Here is a 12378-nt window from a genome sequence, read left to right as displayed (position 1 = left end):
ACAGGGTTTGGAGCTACATTATATTCCATCTAAATTTTAGACAAAAAGGGGCTTCCTGAATTTATGAACTAAATAATTGCCTCCCTTGATCAACATACACTTATTAGAGAAAGTTGGCAGCGTTTTTTTAATTATCCTAAATTATTTGAGTTCATTTTATAACAAAGGAAGTAAGGTATCGTAGCTCCTGTTACAATTAATTTCCTCTGGCTTGCTACCTTTAAAAATTTGTTTACATAAATTTTCAGGCATGATATAGTAAACTGTGCTGATCACTTTGAAAAGTTAAATAATAAAGTACGGCTATTTCAACAACTGTTTTCCAGTGAATTGCAATGTACTTGAAAATGTAATTTTAGTTTGATGCAGGTACATTATTTTTTTAGGCTGCTTAAAGAAATGTTTCCTTACAATTTTCATTTTCTATAGAAAATGCTTTTTAATACTTATTTATTTTTATTAGAAAGTTAGATAAACAGAAAGGGGGAGAGACAGAAAGGAAGGTCTTCAATCTGCTGCTTCACTCCCCAAGCTCTGGCTACAATGGCCAGAGCTGAGCCGATCTGAAGCCAGGAGCCAGGAGCCTCTTCCATGTCTCCCACGTGGGTGCAGGATCACAAGGACTTGGGCTGTCGTCAGCTGCTTTCCCAGGCTGCAAGCAGGGAGCTGAATAGGAAGTGGGACTGCAGGGATATGAATGGTGCCATTATGGCTCCCAGCACATGTAAGGCTATCGCACCTGGCCCAGAAAATTCTTAAGATTGTACAACATAAGATCATTAAGAAATTTCTTTGGCTTGCAGAGTCAGACAAAAATAGAAACTACTGGTCTTGAAAAACATTAAGTAGAAGCTATAGGTTGTGTAATGATTTCAGTGACATGCCTATTGTTGTTTTCAAAAATCCCTCTATTTTTAAATGTTTAGCCGCAATAAACAAGCTGTAACACAGCCTTCATCAAGTTCCAGCAGGTGTCTGACGTCCCTCATGACTTCCCACCTCCAACAGGGAAGTCAACGATTTGCTTCCTATCAGATTTTGATGGTATGTGATCCAGATAGACAAGAGTGTTCCCTGATTAGCTATTTAGAGCCTTACATGTCAACTTACCCATTGGATGGGATCTTGGAAGAGTACACGAGAAAGAAATGAATTGGAGCTATGATAGCATTAACATGAAAGACATGAAGCTAAACTAAAAATACACTGAGCTGACCAAGAGAATGATTGTGTGTGTGTGCATGTGTGTAACAGGACAGCTATAGACAATAAAATTCTTAGGCAGCTGTGCCATAGCTTGAGCTAGCATAGTTACCACTACCAGAGAATATGGAAAAGTGCGTCTTTTTAAAGTGACCAAATAGTTGAAGGAGAAATAGGAAATCTAAAAAACAAAAAACAAAAAAAGTATTTCCATAGACATATGGCCTACTTAAACACAGAGATCAGAGCTCAACAGAAGTGTTGTTACAGAAGATTGTCTATTTAAGGAACGGAAGAATCAACAAGATTCATTTTTACAGTCTCAAATTAAATAGTGAAAGTCACTGAAGATGAATTAAAATTTTGAATCGATTTCACATATATCTTCCTTAGTTTTAGTGTAGGAAGCATTTCAACGAAAACTGTGAAGGGTGTGTGAATAAAGCCTCCAGCTGTGCAGGATCACTCCACGAGCCAGGCACAAAGCCTCCCAAATCATGGTCTGGATTTCTGCTGAGTTTTTCCACCAACAAATGAGAAAGAATATAAAATTATTTCCCCCTTGATGCTCAAGAGCTGCATTTGCTTCCAAAACATGAACACTCAACATAGAATGAGGTTTTTACCTTTGTGTAGAAATATTAGGAAACAGTTCTAGAATATGAACTCTAACCACATAACTATGTCACAGTAAACAAGTCCACTAGTTGACTGTTTACTTTCGGATAAGGCTAAAAATAATAGTCTCATCCTAAGGAAACAATTGAATGCCTTAGTAAAGAAACGCAAAAAAATCTATTAATTCAGGTTTAGCCCATTGCAACATTCAATAAAGTTTTATTGTTGTTTAAGGCTGGGGCATATATTTGCCTTTATTCCAGGAGTCTTTTCCCTGTGAGAAAGCTGTTATTGAGATACAATTTTATTATATATATGCAATCACACATTTTATTATGTATTATATCGACAACTACACACACATATATAATCATTATTATATATAATATATACTATTTAAACATATAATTATATACAATATATGATTATTATATAATATAAAATATATTATTAGCACATATATAATTATATATAATATGTTATTATTATACTGTTTATTTTATATATATATATATATATATATATATATATATATATATAATTTCCAGGATTTCCAAGGGGAAAATTAGTCATATTGACACAATTTTTGTTTAGCTCTGAGTTACTCATCATGGGATGTGATTAGTCAAAATAGCCAAATAGAGAATTGGATTCACTGTGAAGCAGTTCTACCCACTTGCACATTAGTGATATAGTCAACTTTTAATTATGATTGGAATAAAGAGATGTAACATCCTGAAGATATTTTTAGGCTCCTATGAGGCACTTCATAATTGATTTTTGAAAATGTTAAAATTCAGCATACAGATTTTTTTTTTACTTCTTTACTTAATCAAAGAACAACACATTAAAATTAATTATGGAAGCCCAGCTCAAACAAAACACCTGCTGACTTTTAAGGTATCACATTTTTCAGGAAATTTAAATCATTCATCAACTACAGGGAGCTCAAATCATTTACAGAAAACCTATTCTTAATTTTAAAGGAAATGTAATATTATTCACTGAAAAGGTTGTGTTTTTAACTCATCATGCATGTCTCTGATAATATTCCAGACAAATTAGAAGACCTGAGAGCACAAGTTTCAATTATGCAGATTCAGAGCAGTCACATGTTGTACTTACTGACAAAAATAATTTTATGTTTTAGAAACATTTTCTGTTGTGTGTTCATTAGTCTTTGCTCCAAGAAAGAAAATATTTATTCAACAAACCTTTGAATCCCTACTCTATGATGTTCATTATTGGTAGCAAATGTAAAAGAAAATAGAGATTCTTGCAAGTTGACCAAAAATATCCAAGAAATGATTTGGAGACAGACTCTTAGAAGCCCAGGAGTCTTTCAGCCCATCCGGTAGACTGCTTCATTCCACTGCCAGTGAAAGAGAAAAGCAGCCCGACCAACCAAGTTCAGGAGTTTTCAAGCATGATCATCTAATCAACCAAGAGAGCACTGGCACGTGATATGAATCTCTCAAACAACCAAGCTTACATCAGTGCACAATACAGATTACACAATAGACTGTAGTGACCTGAACACAGATAATTGGTATAAGCATCATGTACTTTCACCTATTCAATCAGTAAGAGCCACATCCTGCCTAGTAGGGAGCAAAAGAACCAGACCAACAAGTCCTTCTAATTCAATGTACAGAAACCAATTTGGAACAATCCGCTTACTTCCTGCGCTGTAAAAGGAAAGCAGGATCTCATCCTGAAATGAGATAGCATCTTGCGATAAGTATTTTCTCTCCCCTTTAGGGACTTTCCAAGAACCCAAGGTTGTGGCAAAGGTCAGGTTACAAACACATCTCAGAAATGTTTCAAAAGACCTAACCTTACTGTCACCAATTTCCATTGTCTGTGCTGTCAAAAGACATGTTGTCTATTCCCCTAATTCTTTTTTTTTAACTTATTTTTAATTAATATTTAGCATTATGTGACAGTTTCATAGGCTTTGGGAGTCCCCCTCCTCTTCCCCCTCCCCTCCCCCCTGGTGGATTCCTCCACCTTGATGCAGCATTACAGTTCAAATTCAATCAAGATTCTTTCCTTGCAAACATATATTAAGCATGGAGTCCAGCTACTTATTGTCCAGATGGGTTGAACAGTTTCTTGGGGAGACCATTTCTGGTCCGAAGTCAGAGCTGGTATAATATCATCACAGTCAATTAAGAGTCCCAATATAACATCAACAGCAATTTGCAATATTATGAAATTGACATGGTTTTGAGTAACCAGTATGTTAAAAAAAAAATCGAAGAACAAAATAACAAAAAACAAGTCCTAACCACAACCTATGATTAGCTCATTGACATCTCAATTTTAGTTTATATACAGGACCGGACCGGCTGCTATATACCTTGAAAGGGCTATAGGGTACCATTCAGCTGTCTCATGTCTATTTCATTTTAGTATTTAGCCATTTGTTGTGTTGAAGTATAATTTTGTTGATCTTGGCAGATTTTGGGATAATCTAGACTGGCTTGTAACTCTAACAAGATATTTGTCGACATTTAATGTGCAGAACATTTTTTTTTGGGGGGGGGTGTGCAGGAAAATCCTCAACACCATGGTGAGGAGTGACTATTCCCCTAATTCTTACAAAGGAAAGACCAGCAAAATATGTGAAAAGACTCTTTGCAGAATGTAATGAGAAAAAAATCAAAGAAAAACAGGGTAGTGACAGACTTGTGGAGTAGAGAATATTTAGAATACAAGTTGAGCTATGAAGGAAGACAATGTCAACTTGATTGAAAGACATTTGTGCCTGCCCTTTCAACATTTGCCAGTCTCACAAACCAACACCTTCACCCTCAAAAGGCCAGATTTTGGTCCCTGATTGGGGAAGACGTGGAATTGAGACAGACCTCTACGTCCCACAGAGGTACATCCTTGTGCAAATATGAGCTGCACAACAAAGAAGCTGATCAGACAAATATACTTGCCAAAGTTACAGCTCTGGGTAAAACAGAATAACCTCCCTAAAAAAAAAAAAAGTATAGCCCTTTCTCTAATGCATGCTTTCTTTTTTCTTTTTTTTTTTTTTTAAAGATTTATTCATTTTATTACAGCCAGATATACACAGAGGAGGAGAGACAGAGAGGAAGATCTTCCGTCCAATGATTCACTCCCCAAGTGAGCCACAACGGGCCGATGCGCGCCGATCCGATGCCGGGAACCAGGAACCTCTTCCGGGTCTCCCACGCGGGTGCAGTGTCCCAATGCATTGGGCCGTCCTCAACTGCTTTCCCAGGCCACAAGCAGGGAGCTGGATGGGAAGTGGAGCTGCCGGGATTAGAACCGGCGTCCATATGGGATCCCGGGGCTTTCAAGGCGAGGACTTTAGCCGCTAGACCACGCCGCCGGGCCCTCTAATGCATGCTTTCTAATGTAATTTCCAGTATTCCCACAGTTCGGGAAACTCCAACCTGGAAGTATACCTTAACACAATCTCGAGTTAACACCCCTGTAAGCAATTTGCAGTGGCCAAAATAAACACTAGAAAGTTAAATCCAGGTCTAACAAATAAAATCTAGGAGTCCATATGAGCTAGGGCTGCAAGATAAAAGACACACAAGGACTCCAGATACCATGAACAACTCACGAACATCAAATCTACTCCACCAAAAATCTCTGAATTAGCCAATATATGATGTGGCATAAGTATATTCTTAACAAGGTAAAGAAGCAGAAACAAAGAACAAAGTACAATTAAAATACAACAAGGTAGATTTAAAAAATCAAGCACATGCTATGAAAGGTGAAAAACATAATGGCTGAAATTTAAAAAACACATAGAAATTTCCATTAATCTGCAGTGTGTATCTGCAGAATGAGTGCCAGTAACAGACAAACAGAAAGGACTCTGCCCATAAGGGCATAACTGAAAGTGAATATGTATTCCCTTAATGAATTATGGAAAATGGGCAAAATAAATGCAGCAAGTGTTTTCATACATTGTAGAACAAGCACCATGCCGGATGAAGGGAAACACACTGAGCCCTGTGGCTGCTTTCAGTGTCTGCCTGAATTCCCTTCTCTGACAGCACCACAGTGTGATAAGGGAATATTGTGCACAGCTCGGCGGTCACTCTTCCACAAGCACACACAGCAGGCTCACCTTCAGCAAGGCAGAGTGGGAAATATGTGTGTGAAATATGCACACAACTATATTTAGTGGAGACCATGTACAAATCACACTATAGAATCAGGGTGAAGAATACTGTGAAAAGCTCAACTTGAACTGAAGATGATTTAATTATAACAAACCCAGCCCAGTTTAGACAGACAACAAAGTCAGGTAATCAGTAACAGCAACTCCCAATACGACATCCTATAACAACTGTCTGAAGAAGCACACATCACCCTAACCAACAGGCACATGCCCAGAAACTACAAAACGGGTCAAAACAGCAAAGATGGGCTTTACATAGCTACTGGAAACGTGCTCCACAGTCAGAAAATATGCATGGATATGAAATATGATGAAAATTATAAATCAAGGAGCACAATGAACTCTACACTGGGTGAGCTGAAGAGAAAATCATATCACAATCAAATTTATAAAAAGTTAAGAAAAATGTCAAGTATTGTGCTTTATCTAGCAAAATTATATTCTTAAAAAAATTGATTACTTAAGGAAAAGAAGACCCAGTATTGTCAAAATGTAAATTTTTCCCAATTGATCTGTACTTCCAATACAAAACCAACAAATTCATCTTTAGATATTAACAATTAATTCTAAAATTGCACTGAACAGCAAGACAGCTATCACATTATTATTAAATTGTAACAGTGAATTCACAGAATGAGATGATCTAATTCAAGACTAATCACTAATCAAGATGACATGCTGCTGACTTGGGAACAGACCATAAAGTCCAGCAATAGACTCACACAAACATTGTCAACTGACACATTGCAGGAAAGATCCTCTAAATAATGAAGCAGGGATCACTGAAAATTCACATTCAAAAAGTAATGAGCTATATCTTTTACAAAAATTAAAATTGGACCACAGACTTAAGTATAAAATACAAAACTACGAAGTCTTAGAAAATAGCATGCAACAAGAATTAGATGACATCAAATGTGATAGTGACTTATTAGAAGCAACACCAAAGACAGAATCTATGAAACTGATAAGTAGCCTTCATGAAAATGAAAGTATTTCTCTGCAAGCCCCTGTCCAGACCATGAGAAGACAAGCCACATACTGGGAGCAAGACTTCCAAAGCATTTCTGTTAAAGGGCGATCACCCAAACTACACAAAGAACTCTGAAAATGCAGCAGTTAGAAGAGAACAACCTAATCAACAAACACACACACAAAATGAAATGTACATTTCACCAATGAATATACTCAGATTTCTTAAAAAGTAAGCACATGAATAAGATGCTCGGTGTCATATATCAATAGGATGTTTCGAACTAAAACAATGACATACAACTACACACGTAATACCACAGCCAAACCCCAAACACAGACAATAAATAAATACTGGCAAGAATGTGGAGCAGCAGGAAGCCACATCCACTGTTGATGAGAAGACAGAACGCAACAACCAGTTTAGAAGACAGTTTGACAGTTACTTTCAAACCCAGACTAACTCACTATATAATCATATTCCTTGGTATTTACCCAAATAGACAACAAGTACCTGCACATGAAGACTTATAGCAATTGCATTTATAATTGCCAAAACTTGGAAACAACTAAGATATTCTTCAGTAGGTGAATAGAAAAAATACACTATGGTATACTGAAACACTGGAATCTTGTTTCATGCTAAAAAGAAATGAGCTGTCAAACTATAAGACATGGAGGAATTTTCAATGAATGTTATTAAACACAGCCAATCTTTTTTAAAAATTAATTATTTTTATTGGAAAGGCAGATTTACAGAGAGAAGGAAAAACAGAGAGTAAGATCTTCCATCCACTGGTTCACTCACCAAATGGCCACAACAGCCAGAGCCCAGCTGATCCAAAGCCAGGAGCCAAAAGCTTCTTTCAGGTCTCCCACGTGGGTGCAGGGGCCAAGACTTTGGGCCATTCTCTGCTGCTTTCCCAGGCCACAGGCGGGGAACTGGGTGGGAAATGGAGCAGCCAGGACACAAACCAATGTTGATATGGGATGCTGCACTTCGAGGTAAAGAATCAGCCCGTTACGCCAATGTTCCAGCCCAAGGATAGCCAATCTATTACACATTTGAACTATATAACATTCTGGGACGAGACAGTGGATGCTCAAGGTTAGGGTAAGAAAGAGTAAACAGGCGGAGTTTATAGGATTTGTAGGGCGGTGAACCTATTCTGTAGGATATAATGATGGTGGATACGTATCATTGCCCTCAGAAGCGCAAGCTGAAAGCTGAAGCCCTAATGCTGCATTTTTGGGAAAGAGAACGTTGTTTAGGTCGTAATGGCATCACTCTTACGAGTGAGGTAGATCCAAACATAAGCAGACTTGAGATTCAGCTCTACCTTTTGACCTCTTAGGCTCTCTTGCACTTCTGCCTTCCGCCATGTTATGCCTCAGCAAGAGGATGCCTCAGCAGCAGAATCCCTAACCTGCTGGACAAGGAACCAAATTAACTCCTATTGCTTATCAACTGCTAGGTCTCTGGTGCTCTATTAGAGCAACATAAAATGGACTGACTGCTGTTCCATATTCATTAAATCCCACAGGATTCACAACAGCCATAGTAAGCTCTGCTGTTATCCAGGAACTTTCGATGTAGGTCTTCTGACTGGAGCAGATGTACCATCCAAGGTCAGGATTACAGGAAGAGCGTTTGTGTGTGAAGGCAGGAGGGCTTTATGCAAATTACTCAGGGGCCCAAGTATTTGAGCCATCTTCTGCTGCTTTCACAGGCATGTTAGGAACAAGCTAGATTGGGAGTGAAGCAGAAAGTCATGAAGCAGCTCTCTGATGTGAGATGTCATCAATGCAAACAGTGGTTTAACCTGTTATACCAAAATGCTGCCCCTCAACAATCCCTTTCAGCTATCCTTTGGTCAAAAGCGAGTCACAAAGGAAATTATAATGAATTTTGAATTAAGTCAAAATGAAAATGTGGAACATTAAAATGTGTGGAATGCAGGTGAGGCAAGCCTCAGGAAGAGAATTTGCTTCTTTAAAAGTTTCTGGCTTTTTTTTTAAAGGATAGACTAATGTCAGTCATCTAAACTTCCACCTTAATAATAAACTAAATTAGGATGATCAAATTAAGCACAAAGTAATATAAAGGCAGAAATAATGAAAATAGGAGCAGAAACCAACAATTATAAAAAAAAAACAGGAAATAGAAAATCTTTGAGAAACCAGAAGTCCTCATAGCTCCAGAGAATGGGAAATACATATATGTTTTGCAGTTAAAGAAAGATACTTAACATGCACGTGCTTAATCTTCATTTCTACCGTCCATGAACTTTTTATACAAAGTAAGCAGCTACATCATCCATTAGAAAAAGGATCTTGACTATAGTTACATATTGAAATGCGCTTTCCTGTTGCCTACAGTAAGTGATTTCTGTTTTCGATTCAAAGCAATGATTTAAGATTGTATTTTTAATGAAGATACACAAGCAATTTCATCAAGGAAATTTTAGCATTATTGGAAGGCTGGTGAAATGCAAATGTGTTACTCATGATAAAATTGGCTTGCCAGTAACTGAGGCTGAGCACACACGGTCCATTGTGGAGCTTGAGGTTGCTGCCACCACAGAAACTACAGGGGAATTTGATGTGGCACCTGATTCTCTAAAAAATTTCCATGTCTCCCGTGGGAGATCAGGAGACAAGAAAATCTTAAAGCATGCATCTGCAAAACTCATTTGTGCATTGTTCATAAATACATTAGTGAGACCATAAGTTTATCGGAATAGAAAAATTAAAAAATAGTATTTTGGATAATCAGTATTCATTTGACTTCATGGCTATCTGGCATGGAACATGATAATTACTGCAACTAGAGCATGAAATTGAGACAAAATTAAATATACTGACAACCTCATTTTGTAATCTTGTTTTTCAACGTCAATCACTGAGGTTAAACTCCTTTAGAAAGAAATATTCTGAAATGAATTTTTGTGACAATGCAAGATCTCATTTTGGGTAGGAATTAGTTGAGGAAATTATTTTTACCTAAGATAACTAATAGTTTAGAGCTCTTTTCTCTGCCTAGTAATTGATTTATTTATACTTTTATTAGGGGTGGGAGTGGATCAAATGTATAATGTTTCCATTTATCTCCAGTTGGCTTTTCTTTCATTTGAATTTATATAAATATGATCCCTTTGGCTGTATTTTTCTTTCCTCTCAGGCAAGCCAAGATGGTTAAGAATCTTTTTTCACCATGTGTCTGCAGCAGGTAATGCCCCTAGCAGCTGCCTTTAACCCTTAAGCCAGCCAGAGAAACTTCAGACCGAATGTCATAAGCAAGGACCCAAAGTTTTTGCAAAAACACCTTTGGTAACAAAGTTCACCTTTCCAGATGGAGACTTTTTATTCTCTCATAAAAATCATGCATTTGAAATTCCGCATGCTAGAACTAACTCAAAAATTATTTAAAGCACAACTCTCTTCAGAGAGCAGACAGAAATAGATGCTTGCTGTTTTCAAGACAGAAGGAAACCACATAAGGCTTTCTTTATTAAAAATTTTTAATTTTATTTTTTTAATTTTATGGTACAATTGCATAAGGTCTAGGATTTCCCTAACCCCTCCCAAAATTTCCAACCTCTGACCGATTTTCCCCATATTATTATAGTAGTATAGTCCTTCATAAGCAGTCATGTCCATCAGTCTGTTAGTATGGACTTTAAAATGTTTTATTTAATAATTTACCAGATAGTCATAGAAACAGAAAGACAGAGAGAACTCTGATCTATTATCTCACCCTTCAAATGCGCACAAGATCCGGGGTTGAAACTTGGAGCTAGGAACTTAATCTAGGTTTCCCATGCAGTTGGCGTCAATGCAATCACCCGCACCGTTACCTTCACCTCCTAGAGTGCACATTAGCAGAAAGCTGGATGCAAGAGCAAAACCAGTCTCACACTCAGTCATTTCAATATGATGCAGGCCCTTGATATGTTATGCCAATGTCTGCCCCCACTAAGCTGCTTTAACTGAGTTTCTGAAAGGCAGAGTTGCAGGCAGGTGATGGAGAATGGGTGCTTTGCAGACTTAAGAGGGCAATGTATTCTGTGTGTCAGAGGTGTGGAAGGCAAGACTTGAAAGAGGAATGGTTCCTCCAAAAGTGTCTGCAACTGGCCTGTCCACGTATCCTGTGGGAGACGCATGACAGATGCTCCCTCAGATTTGCTATAAATTGAGACCTTTGTTATTTCTGCATTGGTCAGTTCTTAGCAAACTCCCTGGGAAAATGTTTAACCCTGGCAAGGCGAAAGGAGGCACGATCAGCTACCATATTCTCAACCACCTGTGCAATGAAAGGCATTCCGATATTCACTTTGCCGTTCTCTGCTGTGCATTATCAACTGAGAAATACACCCCTGAATGTTCTTGGCAGTCTCATGCAGTCTCCCAGTTTCTGATGATTCCAAAGGTAGTGTCAGGAGTCAGGATTCCATGAACCTGTTCATAATTTTGCACACACGGGTTGCTGAGCAGAGAGCGCAGCCATAGATGACATAGTCTTTGATTACTAACCCTCAAGATGGAGTTCTAGAAATGCAAAATACATGTTTTCAGAGGCACTTGCTGATATTCTACAGTGGTGAAGTAGAGACCATCCCTGCTCTATGCAGAAGATTTAAATGAGATTTCTAACCTAGAATGCTCACTTTCCTGTGAGTGTGTGTTTGTGCATTGTCTAGCTATACCAGACAAATCAGTGGAATGTCCAACTTACCAAGGACTTTATTCCACCCAGTGTTAGCAGCAGAGCATGTGGAAAACTGCCACAACTTATTACTACCATAGCTAACCATCATGGTTATTTAGAATGCTGTTACCTGGCAAATAGAATAATGTCACAGATCTTTCTGTTTCACACTTGACAGAGCTATCAAAACTGAAAGAACAGGTTTACATATAAAATTAGACACATGCAACAACAGTGTACTCATATAAAGAATATATGCTCTGGTCAGAGCTCTGTTCCTAATGTATCAAAAATGTAAACTGCTTAATTATTTTTGGTATATACACAATTAACCCTATAATTTAGAGTGAAAATTAGGAAGCATTCGTGTCATCAAAAAGAAAGAAAAATGAATTATTTTCATCATTCAAGAGACTGCAATTATACCAGTTGGAGAGACTAAGGAAGCTTCCAAGAAATGAAAGCATCTTGACTCAGTCTTGAAAAGACGAAAGAGCAGAAAACGATGTCATTAGACTTTTTAAAAGCCATTCGAGGGATAAAGAAACAAACACAGAATGGCAGAGCTTCCATCCACTGGTCCATACGCAAGGGCTGTGGCTAGGCAAGGGTCGAACTCAATAACGTTGGATTCAACTCAGGTTTCCCAATGTGTGACAAGAGTTCAGCTATGTCAGTCTGTCATTACAGCCTGTCAAGA

General features: G+C 37.8%; 1 protein-coding gene across 1 annotated transcript in view; it reads left to right on the top strand.

Annotated features, from left to right (window-relative positions):
- The window catches only part of SPHKAP (SPHK1 interactor, AKAP domain containing), a 113609-nt gene that overhangs the window by 89051 nt on the left and 12180 nt on the right, over positions 1-12378 (top strand). The gene's annotated exons all lie outside the window — the stretch shown is intronic.

This window comes from Ochotona princeps, chromosome 5 (genome assembly GCF_030435755.1).
Source record: "Ochotona princeps isolate mOchPri1 chromosome 5, mOchPri1.hap1, whole genome shotgun sequence".
NCBI classification, from domain to species: Eukaryota; Metazoa; Chordata; class Mammalia; order Lagomorpha; family Ochotonidae; genus Ochotona; species Ochotona princeps.
This window is presented reverse-complemented; position numbering and strand designations above follow the sequence as displayed.